This window comes from Nothobranchius furzeri, chromosome 6, assembly GCF_043380555.1.
Source record: "Nothobranchius furzeri strain GRZ-AD chromosome 6, NfurGRZ-RIMD1, whole genome shotgun sequence".
NCBI classification, from domain to species: domain Eukaryota; kingdom Metazoa; phylum Chordata; class Actinopteri; order Cyprinodontiformes; family Nothobranchiidae; genus Nothobranchius; species Nothobranchius furzeri.
In genome coordinates, this window is record NC_091746.1 from 69,492,895 (window position 1) to 69,510,687 (window position 17,793).

The window sequence follows — 17,793 nt, forward strand, 5'->3', positions numbered from 1 at the left end:
GTTGCCCTGGCGTACCTAAAGTACCTAGTTTCATCATCAAATGAATATTAAATGTTCAATAATATTGACAATCATATTTTCATGGACTATTACATTTTACCATACCATAGTTTATTTATATAGCACGTTTAAAACGCAGCATGGGAGCTGCCCAAAGTGCACAGGCTAAAACAAAACGTGACCATTCTAAGGAACTAAAACAGAAGATAAAAATACCAGTCAAAAGCAGATAAAACATGATGAATACTAAGAACACATTAAAACAATGACAATAAAACACTAAAACGAGTCACTGTCAAAAAGCCAAATCGTAAAAGTGGGTCTTTAAACGAGATTTAAAAACCGCCAGTGATGGAGCCTGCCGAACTCCAATGGGCAACGAGTTCCACAGCTTTGGGGCAGCATGCACAAATGCTTGTTCACCCCGCGATCTGTATCGCATCCACGGCGTGCACAGCAGCAAAAGGTCAGCCGACCTCAACGTGCGCGTGGGTACAAATGGAGTAAGCAGGTCAGAGAGATAGGGAGGTGCCAGGTCGTTGATAGCTTTAAATACCAAAGTCAATAACTTAAACTGTACTCTGAAAATGACAGGGAGCCAGTGAAGATATACCAGGCCAGGGGTAATACGGCAACGTCGGTGTGTATTCGTCAAGAACCTGGCAGCAGCGTTCTGGATGACCTGCAGCCGATTCAGGGCAGAGACCGGAACTCCATCGAGGAGGGCGTTTGCGTAGTCAAGGCGAGAGGTAATGAAGGCATGGATGACTGACTCCAAATGCCTCCGTTTCAGAATTTATCTGAGGCGAGTCAGGCGGCGAAGCTGATAAAAGCAAGACCTCACTACGGAGTTTATCTTTGGGGCCATTGTGAGTTCAGCATCCAGCTTTACCCCAAGACTTGTCACACACTGTTTGGGGTTGAGGGTTAAAAGGTCACAAACAGGGTGAGAGCCATGGTGGTTGCGGGGTTCAAAAAACAATAGATTCAGACTTCTTTTCATTTTGGATGCCAGCCAGCCCTTCACTTCGTCTAAGCATGCAGCCAATCGCGAGTCTGCATTCTTCTCATCCATTTCTACATATAGTTGACAATCATCAGCGTAAATGTGATAGCTCAGGCCATGCTGATTAAGGATATTGCCCAGAGGCAGAAGGTAGATAGAAAACAGCAGTGGCCCAAGAACAGAACCTTGTGGCACCCCCCAAGGCAGTGGAAGACAGGACGATGCACAGTCACCAATCTGTACAGAGATGGATCGGTTTGATAGGTAGGAGCGGAACCATATATGTGCCACCCCGTCACCCCAACACAAGACCCAAGCCGATCCAGTAAAATATGGTGATCGACCGTATCAAAAGCCGCTGAAAGGTCCAGCTGGAGCAGGAGTACCCTAGACCCAGAGTCAGATGCCACCAGAATGTCATTTGGCACCCTAGTCAAAGCAGACTCAGTGCTATGGTGTGGTCTGAAGGCGGACTGAAACAACAACGAGTTGCTGTTCAAATGAGTAGAAATCTGTCCATGCCCCCACAACCACCATGGTTCTCATAAGTGGAGTGATCCAGACCAGGTTTCTTCAATATCGGCTGAACAACCGCATCTTTAAAAACCTTAGGGAACACTCCAGTGCTGAGGCTAATGATAAAAATGTTCATAAGTGCCGGACTCAGTGCAGACACCGAGTCGCGCACCAGTTTAGCCGGGAGGCAGTCCACCGAAGAGCTTCATGGAGCTAATCAGTTTCATCAAGTCAGCAAGCTGAACTGGAGCAAAGTCCGAGAACGCAGGTGGGTCCGGCGGTTCCACATGGATAATGTGTATTTGAGGCTGGAGGCTAAGCCTAAAATCAAGGATCTTGGTTAGGAAAAAAGTCTGTAGCTCTGTGCATAAAGAAACAGTGGGATTTAGACCGTCAGACTCATTTAACAGCAATAAGGAGTTAGTTGTGCTGTACAGCCTAGACTGGTCTCCATGATGCTGTGAAATGATAGCAGAAAAGTAGGTGTTACGAGCAGATGTAACTGCTCTCTGGTAGCGTGAAAGTGCATCAACCAGGAGCAGCCGAGAGCATGACTGTCTCTCTTCCACCTCCGCTCCAGTACCCTACACTGTCGCCTGAGGGTACAGGTGTGATCATTTAGCCAAGGGTCGGATGTTGCCTGTTTCCGCCTCGGTCTCAGAGGGGCAATTTTTTTTAAAGTAACCCACCTACTAATTGTTACAACTGACAATCACTGCTTTTTTATTATACTGCAGCCCTACAGCAATTTTCTAGTTTAATTACAAACGTTTGCACAACATATGCAGTTTATCTGTTGTTTCAACATATGCAAACATGCCATTGCGACCAGTTGGCTGTGATTCCAGCAGTAAATCTGCTCATTTTTCCATTTTGTTGTCTCCAGTTGATTCGTGTGAAACAGACCAAACAGTAGCTCTTTAACTCATGCGAACATAATTTTTCCATTAATACTTCATTTAGTTTTCTGTGCTCAATCAGTTCCAACAAAAAAAAAAAAAAGCGGACCATGAACAAGCATTCAGAGGAGGTTCTGCTGGTTTTATCACTTCTACTTGTTGCTCTAGAGTTTCATCTGTGAAACACGACTTGTACTTTCGGTGAAAGCAGGACGCTCAGCGCCTCTGTGCCCGACCTGCTGTCTCAGGTTGATTTTAATCAGCCAAAAATAACAGAACCAGGATGAATGAAAGTAGGAGTTGCCCGGGAGGATCAGAGATGGTTCTAGCTTTTTGTCAAGAAGAAACCATAACGAGATTTTAGCTGCTCTGAATCAGCCGCTGAGAGTTTCCTCCACCTAAACGACCGGAGTCAGGCACGGGTCAAGGCTCGGTGTGTGATTTATGGTCTTCTTTATCAAGCATAATGAGCCTTCTCAGCCTTCTTTGGTGTTGACGCTGACCCTTGCAGACACAGCTGCCTGGGTGAAACCCAGGTTTTTGTGTTTAATGGGTAGAAATCAAGGCTTTGCCCGTTACGCCACCTCTGAGCGGTTCCCACCTCGTCACCGCAGAACATCGGTTTCACTTCCTGGATCTTACAGGGCCCTTTGAGGTCTTAGTGGCCTGTAAATCCTTAGTTTTTAGCACCTTCTCTCTGCTTCTAGGTTTTAGTGTTGCTGATTTTAGAAAGCTGGAGTTATGTTATGCATGATGTAAAGTAAGTTAATTTATAATAATAATAATAATAATAATAATACATTTCATTTGTAAGCACCTTTCAGGACTCTTAAGGTCACTATAACAGAAATGATATTATACAGGTGTAACATCCAGCAATGGTCAGTTTTTAGTAGGGATGCACCGATGCCGGTAACGGGTATCGGCCTCGATGCCATATTTTCTAAAGTACTAAATCTAAATCCCTCGATAGAGCTCCAGGAGTTGACGTCACTTCTCCCGGCATGCAACAGTTCGAATCGAAACGGCGCCATATTGGCAGGCAGAAGCCCGCAGCTGGACTATTTGTTGTTGTCGGAAAACTCAAACGGGAAATTTGGTAGATTCCTGTTGTGCCCCAGGATGCAGAACAGACGCAGACGACATAAGGGATGAGGCATCTACAGGATTCCCCAAGATCCGGAGCGCCGCAAACATTGGATCATTATGATAAAACGCACTAGTGACCGGGCTAAAATTAAGCTGTGGGATCCCGAGAGTAAAGGTTTTCGCTTATGCAGCGACCACTTCATATCAGGTACTTAAACCAACGTTTCCTCAACCGTGTATGGTGTTTATTTTAAATGCTTTTATTACGATTCTTAGTGGGCTTCCTAAACTTATTTTGGCGGGGCTTTTTCTGTCTTATTACTCATAGCAACAAGTAAACAACACGTAAAACGTTGCCTCGTGATTTCTGCGTGCTGCCGTTTACGTGTTTTATGATCACAGCAATTAACCGGCTAAGCCGTATTTAATTTTTAAGCAATGGTTGATCAATTGTCAGATCATACATAAAAAGCACTTTGGATTGCTATTATCTGTGTCACTGAGACAGATCTCAGATCCTGAGACGCTCCTGCCTGACATATTTATTTTATTCACGGAAAAAAATCAAACTAGTGATTTCTCTTGGTGTTCAGTTTATACATTTAAACAGCACAGCACTCTATTTAAACTTCTTACATGTAAATCTGTTATTTGTCCATCCATCCATTTTCATCCGCTTATCTGGTTGCGGGGGCAGTAGCGTCGAGAGGCCCAGACTTCCCTCTCCCCAGCCACTTGGGCCAGCTCCTCCGGGGGAATCCCAAGGGGTTCCCCGGCCAGGTCCGGTAAGAAGTCCGCTCCGACAGCTTCTGGCGTTTTTAAAAAGTATCCCAGGGGCACGGTAAGGGTCGGAGATGTTTAGTCTATTTAATTTCTGACTATATAAAACGATTTCTTCGGTTTTAAAGTGTGAAGTAAACTCCGACGAAGTAAAATCCAAGCCGATCCCGTTCATTTTGTTTACATTTGTTGCCTGCCAACATGGCGTCTACTCTCTGGGAGTCACGTGACGTCCGGAGCTCTATACCGGGGACCGATACCATGGCCTGAGAAATGTCTATGTTTGAGTGGCGTGTAAGGGGTTAATCACAGGCGCCGCGTGCCCGCCCCCAGGACCCCAGCTGCAGCTCAGAGCAGGGAGAAGTTGAGGTGAGACGGGATGAAACAACATGTCAGCAGTGTGGAACTGTTTCAAAGTGGATGAAGACGACAAAACAAAGGCGGACTGCAAATTGTGCTCGGCGAAATTGTCCAGAGGAGGCGCAAAAGGTAGCTCATTTAACACAAGTAATTTAATCAAGCACCTAAAATCCAAACACGACAAGGAGTACAAAGAGTTTACCGATGCTTCTAAACCAACACAACCCACACTGCTGCAAACTCTTGCAAGAAGAGAGAAACTGTCCAAAGACAATCCACGTGCTGTGAAAATAACACAAGCTATTATGGAGTACATTGCACTGAGTGACCAGCCACTCTCGGAGGTAGAACATGTGGGATTCCTAGATCTCCTCCATGTTCTGGAGCCCAGATATGATGCCCCAAGCCGCCGCTACATGACTGATACAGAGCTGACCAAACTACACGACTCAGTGAAAAAACATATCCACAGCCGACTGCAAGCCTCCTCTGAGTTTAGCTTCACCACGGATATTTGGACCAGCAGGCCCAGGTACCGAAGTCCGTAGATCAACTGCAGTACGACCAGGCCAGTCCAGAGTCATCTCCAGGTAACGACAATTGGAACTAGTTTGTGTCTCAGGAATAACTCTTAAGGAGTTGAACACGATCAGCTCGTTCTGCAGGAACGGTTTGCTGCGTCAGATTTGCAGGTGCAAAAAGGTTTTGACGACGTGTCAAAAGCTTTGACGGTTAAAGAGGATTTTGCTTCAGATGGCCGGTGTGAAGCTTTCTATAGAACTGAGGGAAAACCCCAGTAATCTGGTTTTAATGTTCTCATGTTATGATTGTGTAGCCAACCAGAGGCTGACAAGTTTGAGGAATATTACCAAGAATCTCAGAAACACACCTTCTTTGATACCGGATGCTCTGATCTGGGTAAAAGACTATTTATGTGTCGTGGGTTTAACTTTACCTTACTTTGTTCTTGTGAGCGCAAACAGTGATGACCTTGTCAAGAAAACATGCAATCAATCAATGTAATCACAACATAACATTCATTTCAACCTTCAATCATTGAGCACAGACTAATGAAAGCATTTCATTATATTAATTATCATAAGTAGCAATAAACAAACGTTTATTTAATGATTATCTAGCTTATAAGTTTTAGAAATTAATATTTAATTTTAAATCTTCTGTGAAGCAAGGAGTCTTAGAGAAAAGGGTGCTCTGTGAGGGACCTTGGAAAGGACAGGATGTCAATGTTATGATTCTAGGACGTCAACAAGCAGTGCAGGAACTTGTGGCTTGTTGGCAGATAGAATATAAAATCCACCTCATAGGATGGAATTAGGTCTGTGGATGACCGATGACCAATCTGTAGGTGAAAACTGACCATTTGTGGACATTACACAGAAAAGCTACTTTTCTTTAAAAAAAAAAACCTGCCACTCACTTTTTCTAAATAGTCTCCATTAAGTGAGTCGTCTGAGAGTTTATTTTAATACCTACCTCAGTTGCATTGACTGCTACAGCCCTATGTTGGTGGACGTCGTTAGTTTATTCTGATACTGTGCACTAAATAGCAAAGATGTTTATTTATGCCTCTCATGTTGTCCAAAGTGGCAGAGTTTACAAAAAACTGAAAAATATACTTGAGTTGCAATGTTTACCTTTTTTTATAATTATTTATTCCTTAATATGTTGCATAAAAGATGCAGCAGTTTTCATTTTATGTTTGTGTTTATTTATTTAGCAGACGCTTTTATCCAAAGCGACTTACAATTTATAACCTATAGGGCATGTTGTGATCTGTGGGGGAAACCGGAGCAGCCGGAGGAAACCCACACATGCATGGGGAGAACACGCAACTCCACGCAGAAAGGCCGCAGCAGAGTTTCGAACCTGCGACCTTTGTGCTGCGAGGCAACAGTGCTAACAACTGCACCACCATGCAGCCCAATAAATGTTCTTAATTCCAAACTAGTGCCTTGTTTTTTTTTTATTAAATTATATGACTAAAGCTGTTGCCTGTACATTTAAATCATGTTTTTATTAAGTACTCGGTATCGGTGAGTACCGAAATGCAAGTACTCGTACTCATTTTCCAAAAAAGTGGTATCGGTGCATCCCTAGTTTTTAGGTACAGTTTGACCATTCAACATCTGGTCAAAAAGGAGACACAAGACTGCATGTGTCCCCTTTAAATCCGCCGGCCTTCATCCCACCAGCTGGAGCTCAGAGCCTGCAGCTCTGAACACAGATAACGAAATGTCAACAATAACGTTCTCTCCCCAAGGTCCAATCCTTCAAGGCTCTTCATGCCTCCATATAACACTCGCAGCCCGGATTTCCTAAATCAGATATGAACTTCTACAACTTATTAGCTAGATAATTGTTAAGTACACATTTGTTTATTGCTATTATAATAATTATAATACAATGAAATTATAATGGCGTTGCGTGAGTCCATCTTTATGCAGATGGAGAAGAATAAATTAGGTTTAACTCACATGTAGACAGATTTCAGAACAATATTTGAGAGTCATGGGTCTTTTGTGTATATAGACAAAGTTTCAGATGTTTGAGTTCAGCTCATGAGAAATGGGAGCAAAAACAAAAGTGCTGCGTTCATATTTTTGTTCAGTGTAGATAATCAATGCGATCACCCTCCAAACAGCCAATCAATTGCACTGATCCCCGAATCATCTGCTCCATCCACCACAGTGAGTGATGGTGACACCTGTAATTGGATTCACTCTGTGAAACAACGGAACATAGAGCCGGTGGAGTAAAAATTGAGACAATTACACACAACGGTAATAGCCCACACAGCAGATTTAGACAAACTCATATTTATTCTAAGAAGCAAGTCAAGATGAATGTGTAGCTGGTGCGCTTCAGAAGGGTTTTATTGAATTTGTCAGGCTGTTTCCTTCTCAGCGGCCCAATCCTTTCCTCTATCTTTTACATCCAACACACACACACACACTGAAGATGATGAGTTTCTCACAGCACCCCAGGCTCAGCTCGACCCCAGCGCCAGATTAAATCTGACACTCGTGACCAGCTCTGACAGTGGGAGAGAGTACTGAGGGTGAGGAAAGGTGGTGTGTGTGTGTGTGTGTGTGTGTGTGTGTGGGGGGGGGGGGGGGGGGGGGGTTTAGAGTGACAGACTAATTAGCTTTTTCCTGTATGAAGCTTTAATTCCATATTTACTCCAGAACATCAGAAACAACTCTGACTCCAACCCAAGGATCCAACCCGTTTGGATCCTTCAACTTTCTCACGCGCACACACACATGCAGGCACACACACAACAAATATACACTCACACACGCACGCACGCACACACACATACACGCATGCAGGCACACACACACACACACACACACACACACACACACACACACACACACACACACACACACACACACACACACAAGAGAAAATCAGACTCGTACTTGTGGGCATAAAACAATCTGTGTCCATTGCTCCCTCTGCTGGAGGAAAGGGGTGGTGCAGAGCTGAAGTTCTGAGCTGATCTCAGCATTTTTATGAGGTTCCGAATGTGCCAAAAATGTGTCTATGTATTTATATGCGTGTCTATGTATTTGTACGCTCACTGCACTGTGTTGCTGTAATGTTATGCTCTTCTAATGTATTTTCACTTTTGTACAGAACTTGTCTTCTGTTGTCACGTGATGTAGTCTGGTCAGTTGTTATAACATATTTATTTAACTGGCTCATACATGAAAAACAAGACCACAAACAAAAGTGTTGAACTCCAACTCCCAGCATCCATCAGTGCCTGGAGAAAGGCTGCTAGCCAGTTAAATAAATATGTTACTATAAATGTTTAGATTAAAATAATTAGTATAATTAAAACGATTAGACCACATAGATTTAAGTCTTTGTTCTTTGTTCTTTATTCCTGAATAAAATCCTCAATGCACAGTTGGCAAATGCGTGGGAGTCTTATTTTGAAATAGCCGGCTCCGTGAACCGGAAGTAAGTTGGACATTTGTTAGCCTTTCAGATAGGCTAACGAAGCAGGTCAACAGAGACGATTTATTGAAGACGGGATTATTACGCCATAATCAGACAACGTGATGTAACCTAGCCGCTAACAGGCAGACAACATCACGTGACTAACGCCCGAACATTAACAGACGAGATCACGTGTCGACAACGACAAACAACAGCGTGTGTCGGCAGAGACAACAGCACATTTCGACAGAGGGTAACGACAGACTGAGACAGCAGCGCGTGTCGACAGAGGGTAACGACAGACTGAGACGACACCATGTGACAACAAGGCTGGAGAACAAAATAAGACAAATCAGATCAAAGCAACTCCTGACAAGTTATAACAACTGACCAGACTACATCACGTGACAACAGAAGACAAGTTCTGTACAAAAGTGAAAACACATTAGAAGAGCATAACATTACAGCAACGCAGTGCAGTGAGCGTACAAATACATAGACACGCATATAAATACATAGAAACATTTTTGGCACATTCGGAACCTCATACATTTTAACTAAAGTTTTCAAAAAGAAAAACAGCTTTTAACCAATGTATAGTGTTTAAAAGTCCACATTCACAAAATCTGCACCTCATTTGACAATGTGCAAATTAGTAATGCACTAAATAAAATTTAAAAATGTTTGTCAGCTTTCAAATGAACATAATTTAACACTTACCTTAAGGAGCGTTAAGGAGCATGTTAAAGCTTCATAAATCAATGTCTGGAGGAATGAAACACTCTACGTGGAATGTTCTACTTATTGTTCCATCAGCCCTTGGGTGTTTGTTTGTTTGATCCTGTTCATCGTTGTCACGATCCACGTGTTTTGGGTGGTGTTGTCTTGCTGTGGGCACTCCTTGGTTTTCCTTTTCCTCTCTCTCAACCTGCAGAGTGAAACACGCCGGAAATGCAAGATCCTGATCTCTGCGTTGTTTACTCAACCCATGGAGTGCCGCGGCGCCGACGGTTGAAGAGGTTCTGCTGGTGGTGCTGCTGCAGCTGGAGCGAATTGTGAGCTGATTACATTCCTTGTTAAGAGCTTAAAAATCACGTTGGACGGACTGTTCGGGGAGCTTTCCTTGCTGTGATAGTCTCTTTTTTGAAGCCTTGAGCTTTTCCAGACGGAGACCCTACTGTCTTTTTACCTTGTACCTTCTCTGTGGTGACTGTGAGGGGAAAGTGAAGGATGTTCCACCTGTTCTGTACCACTGAAGGTTGTCTCTTTTAGTTACATCCCCCTATTGGTGCCCCGGTCAAGCTATTGTGCTCGCTGTTGGTGTCTCCCTTGTTAAAAAGGCACTCTGTTGTATTGTTACGTTTAATTTAATAGAAAGTTTTATTATAACAAACTTTTGTTAGTGGTTTTTATTCAGGTACTTCAGTCCAGGTTGGTTGTCAGTAGTTCCAGCCCTCTACCAGTGTTGACAGTTTTTAATTTAACCAAATTTATTTTAATAAACTCATTAAATCACAAGTCGACTAACCCTAACTTTATCTCCTAGAGACCAAGTCCATAACAAAGGCCTGCTGAAAAGGTTGGCTAAAGGGGACAAAAGTCAAACATCCAGTAGGTCAAAAAAGTTTTTAACCGGCCACCAATTTACAACATGCAGCATTTTAGGGTCAACCAAGGTTGTTTATCATGTTTATATTTATTTATTTGGCAGACGCTTTTGTCCAATGCAACATACAATTTATAACCTGTAGGGCATGTTGTGATCTGTGGGGGAAACCGGAGTACCCGGAGAAAACCCACGCATGCGTGGGGAGAACACGCAACTCCACGCATAATTTCAGTGGTTCTAGATTTAGAACCAGAGAAGGAAATGAGTATTTTTGTAAATGGTGTAAATTTATGGAAAGAGTCAAGTTCATTAAATATTTGTAAAAAAAATTCAATCGAGGGCATGAGGTGATTATGAAAATGTAAACTAAGATGGCGTCTGTGACTACGTTTGGAAGTTAGAAGAGGAACGTGGTAAAACTGATTAATGTTCTTTGGTAAAAAAAAAAAAGAGGCAAAGATGATATCATTTCTTCTCTCTGCTCTTTTTCACTCATATTTGTGTTTTCATTCTCTTTGCTCTTGTTTTTCTTTAGAATGAAGTAAATTTAAGAAAAATTTAAGTTTATCATCTTGGCCTCGTCTGATGACCAGTTTGCTGCCTGCCTCTGAAGGGCAGCGTGGAGAGGAGCCTCTTGAGCAGTGCATTTGTCACAGCATGTAATATTGATTATAGATTTACAGCTTTTGGTCATTTTGGGTGTTTAACAGTGCAAAGGACCCAGTGAGCAAACCAGAGCTTGAGCTAACCGGGGAGGTTGATGGCTCCAAATCAGAGCACTGGTCAGCATTTTCAGATCTTAACTTGATGAAAATCAATCATTTGTTTTATTTTCTACTCTGTTTATGTGACTAGCCTAGCCTAGCATAGTCACCTCTCTGGCTGACTGCGTCAGGGTACGGGAAAGTGTGGACCACAGCCAATGGTAGGTGGGGATTGGGGCCCGTGAGCCGCATATTTCTGACCCCAGATACACATTGTGTCTAATGAGCGGCTCTTCTTTCATTAAATCATTAAGTATGCGCGTGTGTTTGATTGAGAAAAGGAGCATGCGCATGCGCTGACGGCAATCACCGGGCACACAGCAGCGTTTGAAGCAGATGGCAGCTCGTTAATCAACTTCCACAAACAAGACGCATTTTCGCCTAATTTACTCACTGACAACGCAAAAAATAAAATGAATAAATCTGGTAAATATAACACACTCAACCTGGAGGTAAGTGGAGAAAATTTAGAAAGTTTGCAAACAAATATTGACAAGGTTTTTGAGTTTTTCGTCATGGGACCAAAGAAAGCAGCAGCAGCTGAGATGGCAATGCCAGGGACCAAGAGGAGCCGTCCACAGGACTCGCCCGAGGCCTCATCTCCCCATAAGGATGTTTTAGATTTACTACAGTCCATAGATAAACGGCTTCTGGGATTTGAGGGGTGACTCCACCTGCTAGAGGTGCTTCACAAGGAATTCCAGGACCTCCGAACATCTCTGGAGTTTAGCCAGGAGCAGGTGGAGCGGCTCGCGGCTGAGAATGCGTCTCTGTGGGAATCGGTTTCCTCCTTGATTGCAGGATTAGATCGGATCTCCCAGGACAACAAAGTTCTAAAGGAGACGGTTCTGGATCTCCAATCACGCAGCATGAGAGACAACCTGGTGTTCGCAGGCCTTCCAGAGCAGACCAGAGGAGAAGCGGAGGATTGCGAACAAACCATCAAGAACTTTCTCCACACCTACATGAAGATACCTGAGGAAATGGTTAAAAACATCACCTTTCATCGGGTACATCGCCTTGGAGCCAGGAGAACAGACAGCAGAAGACCTCGTCCCATCGTGGCTAAATTTGAGCACTTTAAGCAGAAAGATCTTGTTAAAAGCCGCGGGAGAGAGCTTAAAGGTAAAGATTACAGCGTAAACGATCAGTTTCCTAAAGAAATTCTGGATTGCCGCCGAGTTCTCTTCCCGCTGCGTAAGAAGTTCATCCAGGATGGGAAGCGGGCTGTGATCTCCGTGGATAAACTATTTGTTGACAGTAAGATCTACAAAGAACGAGGAGTAACAGACTGGCTTTATTAGACACACTTCAGGTACAACGTTATTATTATTAACAGCACTCACTGGGATGTATAGCTGCTAGATCCGTTTAGAAATGTTCACCTGTTCCCTCACCACCTCACACCCACAACACTTTCTTTTCTTTCTTCCTTTTTCCTTTTCTTAACCTTTATAATTCCTTTCTTTCCATTTTTTATCTGCTTCTGGGTCTTTACATCTGCATGGCACAATTAGCTTTTTTTTCTCGCTTTCCACACTGCAGCAAACAACATGCATACACACACACACACACACAGACTCCATACGCACAGTCACACGGAGAAGTAGCCTAACACCGTTGGGCTTGTCTTGTTATTGTTATTATTAATGTTTTTATTTTTATTATTTATTTATCTTCATCATTATCAGCATTAATATCTTTACATTAATATTGTAAAATTTTTATTATTTTTTGCAATATTATTGTAAATTTGATTTGATATCCCCTATATCAAATACAGGCCATTTTGCTACTATTATTTTTATTTTTTTTATTTTTTTATTAATGTTGCAAACAATAATGATTATAATAATACCCTTATTATTTACTCTCTATTATTTACTATAAGATTAATATATGCGTTTAATTACTTATCTTACCTCATACACATGAAGGCATCATAGCTACTCACACACACATCTATGGGTGCACTAAGGTTTGTCTCATGGAACGTACATGGAGCTGGCTCCAAAGAGAAGAGATTAAAAAATTTTGATCAGCTAAAGAGAGTGCAAGCAGACGTAATATTGTTACAAGAGACTCATAGATCTGCCACATCTGCAGATGAACTTAAAACACCTGAATTTCCCAGCATGTTCCCTGCCTGCTATAACTCTAGGCAAAGGGGTGTGGCTATTTTAATACACAAAAACATCAATTTCACAGTATTGGACACAGTTTCTGATCCAGAGGGTAGATTTATAATGTTAAAAATATCTATACAGAACCAACGCTTATTTATCGTCAGCATGTACTGTCCAAATATTGATGACCCTCCATTCTTTCATAATTTTTTCTCTGTACTCTCCGAACACTTTGACTGTCCACTTATACTTGGAGGTGATTTTAATTTTTGGATGAATTCCTTAACAGACAGGCTCAGTACCGCTGACGTCGTTAGGTCCGTTTTAGGGGGGCTTCAGCCCCCCTAAAATAATCACAAGCCCCCCTATCATTTTGGTTTATTTTATTTTTTTCAGTTAACTTTTTTTTATTTGTTCACATCTACATGCTGAACACAATCACGACACGTGTAGTTGGTACATGAGTTTTTTAGTCTGAAACAGAAATAATAATTAATGAATATAGAACTACACCGTCGCACACAGGAAGTATCAAGAAAGAACTTCCTCCACTTCCTTAACCCCGACAGCTATGCTGACAAGTCAGGGGGCGGGGCGATACAGCAAAACCTTTATATCGATGAGCAAACCCTGCTCAGCGCTCTTGTAAGTCACTCAACATCACATTAGGGTAAGACAGCAACAGCAGCACACCGTTAACATTTCAAGGTTATAGTTCAGACGAGAGTGGAAAATGCTACCGCACCGACATGCTAATGCTAACTCCGCTAGCATGTTTACATGCCGCAAACCATAATGAAAAGCTTTGATGTCAAGTAAAATGGTCGGAAAACTCCCCTGAAGTGACATGATTAATGGGTCAGCCAGTTCATTGAGTGACTTAGTGCCACCAACTTGAGCGTACAGTAATGAGTCTGCACAAACAGAACCTGCTCTGCGCTTGTGTGCAGCAGCTGCAGCCCTCTCTTTGGGATCAATTCTGCACATGCAAATCTCTCCCTGCTCTCCTCAACAAGTAGCCTCTCCAACAGTCAATCACAGACAGCTCTGTTTTATCCAATCAAAGCATGTCCAGGAAATACTGCTTTACAGAAAAACACCCATTTAACAGCTTATTAAACTGCTTTCTGCTGCTGGTTAGCTACCAGTCACCATCCACTGCCTGCAAAATACTTTGTTGTAATTCATGTGTCATGATTAGGGTGACCATATTTGACTTCCAGAAAAGACACATTGCCTATTCCTAAAACTGTTAAATTGCACTATTTTCAGTTAAAGAGGACTTTTAATTTCAACATATAAAGTGTTTCTTCTCTGTTTGGTTAGACATAAATGATCCCTTGATGTGTAAAAGGAAGTGAACAGTGGAAATGTCCCAGGAAAAGAGGAGGGTTAATCAACCTAATTAAATATAATTATATAAAGTCCTCTTTATCTGAAAAAAGTGCAATTTTCCTGCCAGTATTTCCTGGACATGCTTTGATTGCATAATGGAGAGCTCTCTGATTGGCTGGCGGAGAGGCTACATTGCTTTGTAAATTGCAAATTGAGCAACAACAGGGAGATTTGTGCAGGCAGAGACGGAGTTGAGCATGCAGAGAGAGGGCTGCATACGACGTTGTGCTCTTGCAGATTTATCACTGCACGCTCCAGTTGGTGGCACAAAAATCACTCCACACTAAAAACCTGAATCAGAATCTGGCCGAATGTGTATATTATTGACCGTTTTTCTATATTATATATTTTTTCTATAATATATATATATATTATAGGTACATACAGGTGCTGGCCAGTAAATTAGAATATCATCAAAAGGTTGAAAATATTTCAGTAATTCCATTCAAAACGTGAAACTTGTACATTATATTCATGCAATGCACACAGACCAATGTATTTCCAATGTTCATTACATTTAAATTTGATATTCATAAGTGACAACTAATGAAAACTCCAAATTTGGTATCTCAAAAAATTAGAATATTCTGAAAAGGCTGAATATAGAAGACACCTGCTGCCACTCTAATCAGCTGATTTACTCAAAACACCTGCAAAGGCCTTTAAAAGGTCCCTCAGTCTTGTTTTGAAGGCACCACAATCATGGGGAAGACTTCTGACTTAACAGCTGTCCAAAAGACAATCATTGACACCTTGCACAAGGAGGGCAAGACACAAAAGGTGATTGCTAAAGAAGCTGGCTGTTCGCAGAGCTCTGTGTCCAAGCACATTAACAGACAGGCGAAGGGACGGAAAAAATGTGGTAGAAAAAAGTGTACAAGCTCTAGGGATAACCGCACCCTGCAGAGAATTGTGACGACAAACCCATTCAAAAATGTGGGGGAGATCCACAAAGAGTGGACTGCAGCTGGAGTCAGCGCTTCAAGAACCACCACGAGGAGACTCATGAAAGACATGGGATTCAGGTGTCGCATTCCGTGTGTCAAGCCACTCTTGAACATGAAACAGCGCAAGAAGCGTCTCGCCTGGGCCAAGGACAAAAAGGACTGGACTGATGCTGAGTGGTCCAAAGTTATGTTTTCTGATGAAAGCAAGTTCTGCATTTCCTTTGGAAATCAAGGACCCAGAGTCTGGAGGAAGAGCGGAGAAGCACAGAATCCACGTTGCATGAGGTCCAGTGTAAAGTTTCCACCGTCAGTGATGGTGTGGGGTGCCATGTCATCTGCCGGTGTTGGCCCACTCTGTTTCCTGAGGTCCAGGGTCAATGCAGCCGTCTACCAGGAAGTTTTAGAGCACTTCATGCTTCCTGCTGCTGACCAACTTTATGGGGATGCAGACTTCACCTTTCAACAGGACTTGGCACCTGCACACAGTGCCAAAACCACCAGCACCTGGTTCAAGGACCATGGTATCCCTGTCCTTGATTGGCCAGCAAACTCGCCTGACCTTAACCCCATAGAAAATCTATGGGGTATTGTGAAGCGGAGGATGCAATACGCTAGACCCAACAATGCAGAGGAGCTGAAGACGAATATCAGAGCAACCTGGGCTCTCATAACACCTGAGCAGTGCCACAGACTGATCGAGTCCATGCCACGCCGCATTACTGCAGTTATTGAGGCAAAAGGAGCCCCGACTAAGTATTGAGTGCTATACATGCACATTCTTTTCATGTTCATTCTTTTCAGTTGGCCAACATTAGAGAAACAAACATTTTTTCATTGGCCTTTAGAATATTCTAATTTTCTGAGATACCAGATTTGATGTTTTCATTGGTTGTCACCTATAAATATCAAAATTAAACGTAATAAACATCGGAAATACATTGGTCTGTGTGCATTGCATGAATATAATGTACAAGTTTCACGTTTTGAATGGAATTACTGAAATATTTTCAACCTTTTGATGATATTCTAATTTACTGGCCAGCACCTGTATAATAAACAGCCAGTTTTATATATGTCACATATATTTAAAAGCTATATCAAAACATATATTAAAACCTATATGTTTATATGAATTCTTTCCATGTGGGTTGTCAATTGCTTAATATTTCCTATGTTTACCTATGGTAAAGAAAGGAGATGTTGTACCCGTCTAACTTTAACATAAATTTTGGCAGCTTAATGTGACGTTATGGAAAATGCCATCATCATGAGCAACCAAACATAGGCTATATTAGGCTAACAGTTGTCCATATTCTGTCACATTTATCCACCAATGGCTGTTTCAGTTATTGTGAGTGAAAACTGAATGGTATAGTAGCATTTGTTTTGGCATTAGAAATTGAAAATGTTTTTCAATGTGTTGGCTAGATGGATATACGAAGATTTTTAAGAGAGTGAGTGAGGAACAGGAGAGAGACCAGGTGGTTGATGCTGAGGAGATCTGCATGGTCAAGGTCAGTGATCTACAGAGAAAACAGGGGCGAGTGCACCGTTATGAGCATTTACCTGAGCACAAAGTTCTCAAGCAAAATTGAACGGTTTTCTGTTTAGGAGTGAACAGGTAAGAGAACTTGATAAAAAAAATAACTATAATTATCATCTGGCCTGCAACCTTATGTCAAGTTGTATCTGTATAGTTGACTTTCTGTATTATAAGTTCTACTACTTGCTGGATATTTTTATATATACTGTTATTTTGTCTTGTAATTGTTAATTACATACTCCTTTATTCCATATCATAGCAGTGTTATTCATATATTAAAACTGTCAACTGCGCACTCATTTGGCAGAATAAAAGTTTGACAATTATTCATTCATTTGTTCTTTATTGTCACATTTCAGTAACATTTATAATTAAACAAGTTGTAATTAAACAAATTAAATAAATGACTACAACATTTCCCCCTGTTAAGTGCAGTAGACTGAAATGAATAGCTTTATTTGGAAATATAACATATCTAATTTTTAATGGACTTACAAAAAATCTTTCTTCAACATAGACCCCACTAATGAACTGATTAAGTGTTATTTTTTATAAAAAGAAGAGAGAAAATGCACAAAAGTAGGAAAGGAAAAGAAAGTGATAAAATAATAGGTTTTGTTAGATTTTCTTCAGATAATGAATTAATTGACAAAGTTTTTGCAGGGTGTGACAAAAAACGTTCGAGGTCAAGCTCCTGGGGCTAAGCCCCCCCCCCCCCCCCATATCTCAATCCTAGTGACGTCCATGCTCAGTACAGCTGGGACTCAGTGCAATTGGCAATCCACTA